Below are 5,000 nucleotides of genomic sequence, written 5' to 3' on the forward strand. Positions count from 1 at the left end.
ATTTTGTTTGAATGCCGAGTTGCATGGCGGGTGGTTGTGGTGTTAGGTGGGAGGAAGTGACGGTGACGTGGGTGTAGCATTAGGTCCTGTGTGTGTGTGTGTGTGTGTGTGTGTGTGTGTGTGTGTGTGTGTGTGTGTGTGTGTGTGTGTGTGTGTGTGTGTGTGTGTGTGTGTGTGTGTGTGTGTGTGTGTGTGTGTGTGTGTGTTTGTGTGTGTGTGTGTGTGTTTGTGTGTGTGTGTGTGTGTGTGTGTGTGTGTGTGTGTGTGTGTGTGTGTGTGTGTGTGTGTGTGTGTGTGTGTGTGTGTGTGTGTGTGTGTGTGTGTGTGTGTGTGTGTGTGTGTGTGTGTGTGTGTGTGTGTGTGTGTGTGTTGTGCGTGTATATGTGTGTGTGTCTGTGTGCGCGTGTGTGTCTAAGGCCACGTTATCATCCATAGTTCGGGCATATATGAGTTCTGAACTCATATCCGGGAAGGAAATAAATGTCAATCACCAGTCCAACACGTGATCTAAGACCGCAATAAATTACAGGCTATTTTGCTGACTACTAGGATGATCTCCCTTTTTACTCAATTGACCCAATCTCTCCTCATGCCTTTGACCTCCCCTCCCAATATCCATCACCACTATTTCCGACACTAATTTTTTTCCATCTGAGATTATTTATCATTAATTGTCACATTATTCATAAATAGTTTTGCTGCTTTAATTTTTTTTCTAAGTTCTTCATAAATCAATAATGTGCCTTCCATCTGAGAAACTATGAACATTGATCCTCATGAGTAACCCAAGCATTTGATTAACGTCCAGGTTCATGAATGTGTACTACCTGACAATAACAGCAAGAACATGCATATATGTTGTCACTAATATCCCTTGCATCATATCACCTCTATTTCTTTCTGATTCTGTGGCGATGTCCAAACGTAAATTATGAAATACCTGTTATGCCTGTGTGTCATGTATTCAATACTTTGTTTTACTAAAAGTGGTGAGTTCTCTTCTATTTATTATCTTTATTACTTTCATCCTCCACTTGTATAAAAGACTGTCTTTTGAAAGCCTATATTATGTATTTGAATTCCTTTTCTAGAATTTCTTGAATACATATCCTATTTTCTTACTACTATTGCAATTATAATACTTATTGCACTTTGTCCAATCATTTTTTGAATATTCAATCGTTTTTCTTTCTAAATACATTTTTTACGAAGAATTACATTTTTTATCGAGTTCAGACATTACGAATTTATGAATATAAGATATACTAAACTTGTCTTCAATTTGAGTACCTATTATTGTATATAGTTAGGCTTTACTAGTCTACTGCAGAACCGGCCTATCCCCTGAGGGATTATAGTCTCTGTATTTCACCACGGGGCTTAATACGGCTTGGTAAGATTGTATGGATGATGAGAAGTATATGTGAAGTTTTAGGTATGTTGGAATAGATGTAATTGAAAATGAAGTCTAAAATCAGTGTAATCAACTCAACCATACTGATTAGGTGCTAGGAGCTACCGAAACTTTTATGTCCACCGTTGTGGAGAGGGTCTGGAAAACCACGAAATTTCTTTTCAGTTAACTAAGATTGAACCCGGACCTTCTGCGTTCTAAAGGAGAAACGTTACCCACTACTCAACGTAGGCTGTGTTTTGTATTATATCTATTAGATAGAACCGATTCGTAAATATGATCTGATCTTGTTATCATTTTTAATACATCTTTTATTAGTATATGTGAATCAATTAGTTCTTTAAAATCATTGGCTGGAACCAATATAAATTTGATTTAGATTGTCTATAGTATCTGGTAACATATTAAATTCACACAAACAATTTCTCTGATTAGTTTTATAGAACTGATATTCTAAATCGATACATACAATTTACAGGTCAATAAGTTCAAGCGCTTTAAAGTTCACACTGATTTATTTCACTTATCCTATTTTATGTCTTTCCTACCAGAACACCACCGTAAACAGTGTTCAGCTAGAAGCAGTGGTAGTTTGCGGGTGAGGTAAAGTCTCTGCTGAACTTTCTTCGTTTTATTAAGAATATGATCTGGTGATCACAGATTGTATAATTAGGTTCTTGACCTGACAACTCATCGTGCCAGGCCTTGACCTCGGCACTCCCTTCTCCCAGGCACTTGACCTTGGGAGTTTCGTCTGCTAGGCTCGTGACCTGGGCAGATCTTTGACCTGATCGGAGACCACGGCAGTACCCCCGATTTTGGCGGTCACAGCCGTCCGGTGATAAAGGGGATTAGTGGGTTACCGACTGTGTGACGTGTTAGTTATCAACTATATGCATAGGTATTAGTCCCGTTATATAGGGATTAGTTGTATGGTTGGTGGGTGTGGTTAGATATGGTGTATATATATTAATTTACGGTAATTTAATTGGGGTAGGTATAAAAAGGGTTCAATGGGTCTGTCTGGTGACATTAGGCATCTTGTGTTGTGACATTGTGGGGGCATCGTTGTTTGTCTTACTTTGCGTTTAGTCAGGTGTTTAGTCAGATGTTTTGGATTGGGAAAGTGGTGAGGTTTGCAAAGATTATAGGTCTTGCCAAAGGCGAGTACCATGATGCATGTGTGTTGATCACGTGCGTGATAACCCCACCCACTCTTTGTCTTCTTGAAATTTGGCGAATTATATGGGTATCTGGAGTCACCTCACCTATTGTCTATCATTATTTCACTAATATTATCATAAAACTAAGTTTTGATTAATACGCAGATAATCAAACAACATTTCAATTTATATTTAGAAGCCATGACTTGTATTATTTCTAAGGTTATTTGTTTCCGATATACTAGGTAATGTTTACTATTTGACTTGTTATTTATCCACTTATTTGGTCTGCTTGACCAGTTTGTACTTTTTCTTCGTTTCTCCTGTATTTTTTTTTTTTTTTTTACTACTACACTTTGTGCACTTTGTTCCTTGGAACTACAGCTTAAACCCTGACATTTATAACATTGGTACATCCTATAGGTATCATATATTCAGTATTTCCATATAAGGTAAATAGGATGTTTTCTCTTTCTTAAGACATTTTTTGAATCTGTGATGCATTATAGGGTGTAATGTTATTCACTATTATTCTTGGCCATAATAGTTACCACTAATTTGAGATCATCATCATCTTTCTCAGAAATTATAACCATTTGTTCATCTCATTATCTTTGGGTACATTACACGATTTAATCTTTGGCATGAGTTTCTGTTTTTCATAGAAATCACATTAATCTCTTCCTTACAATTTTCAACATTTCTATTTTTTTTTTTTTATCATTAAAACTCACCATCAATTGTCCCAGCAAAATAGGTTCTAATTTTCTACATGTATTGCAACCATACTTATTATCATATTTTGTATATATATTTTTTTTTTTACATTTTTTACATTTTCATTGGTTGTTTTTATCAACAAAATGTTTTCCGTTTTCATTCTCATAGGTGACATTTTCGTCATTCTTCCCAATTTTTCAAATTATCTAATAAATTTGAGTGCTATTGAATTCTTTTTCATAGTTTTCAGTCTTAGAATTTATCTTATTATTCATCTTTTCTATCAATTCGTGATAAATATTTTCCAGTGCGCTATGATATTTTATAATTTTTTGGCAATAATTAACATTCATAAACAAAATTCTTATATTTCATAATTTTATTGTGTTTGGCTTCTGTTTGTGGGTATTCTTGTTTGAGATATATCATTTATCACAGAAATCACAACATTCTATATCTCACTGAGCAACTTTGATATTCAACGCATTTCGTTGAAATTTTATACTCTTCCATTTCATCTTTTATTGCATTCACTTTCTCGGTTTTCTGATCTTTCTTCGATTTAAGACTAAGTCCTACTTCTAAACTAACGTGTCTTCAGAAGATTGTTTTGTAATAATGTTTCCGCTAATGCATTCGTTCCTCTCGAAGGACATCAGTCCTACGCAATAAACGGTAATCATTTCTTACTGTCAATATCATATTTACAAAAGTATGTCAATTCTTAACAGTTATCTCGTTAATTATTTCCCACAATTATCCAGCAAAAGCATACAATCAAACTGCGTCCATCTCAAATAACGTATGAAGAAACAGAACACTCAAAATAAGTCTTTAAACACGGAATGTTATCAAAAACTTGATCTTACAGTAGTAGACACAAACCTGTAGTCGAAGCAGTTATCTTTGCCTTAAGTGCTGCAAATGCCACGACAAGAACCAGCACAAGTAAGCCAAGCTATATCAGAGACCTAAGTGGTATATCAAACCTTTCGATTGGAAGGAGCCCACGGAGATAAACATAAAGAAGGGTTTATAATAAGGATGATATGTCGATAGGAGCTTAGCTTCTGCTGGAACCGTTACATTTCTCTTGTGCGGTAAGTGAACCAAAGCCTTAAGCCGAAGCTCTCGATTTTAGTAGCAGAATCAAAGTCTCCAACGTCATAGCCTCATTTGGCGTACGGGTGTTGCCGAAGCCGTTATCTCTTTCCAGTATTTTCACATAGTCAGGAAAAGGGTTGGGTACCGATACGTAGAAATTAGACTGAATCCCTCGTAGTTGTGAGGTGGGACAGAAATTCATTAGGTCACATGGGCAAGGTTGATTAACTTACTCTGGGTGACTAGGGTAAGTATTAGTTTTCAATATTCATTGTAAAAACACAGTCAAAATGACTGATAAAGTGAAATCAAACGCTGGTTTTCCACAGTTATACACAACGTAATGAGCTTATTAAAGCATGCACAGAGCATTGACCGAAGTCTTTACCTTTATAATGTGTATTCATATAGGCAGTGTATATGGTAGTTAACTATAACCATTGTGGAACAAAGTGAGTCTGTGGAATCCATAAATGAGTATCTAAACTCCCCTTTAAGCCTAAATTTCTCGGTTTGATTCTCTCCTGATGACATACTTTACTTGCTATAACTGATCCGTATCTTGTGTTGGGAAATTTATTCAAAATATATGCGAATGT

Source organism: Oratosquilla oratoria, chromosome 4 (assembly GCF_046742065.1).
Source record: "Oratosquilla oratoria isolate Oo_2021 chromosome 4, ASM4674206v1, whole genome shotgun sequence".
Classification (NCBI taxonomy): Eukaryota; Metazoa; Arthropoda; class Malacostraca; order Stomatopoda; family Squillidae; genus Oratosquilla; species Oratosquilla oratoria.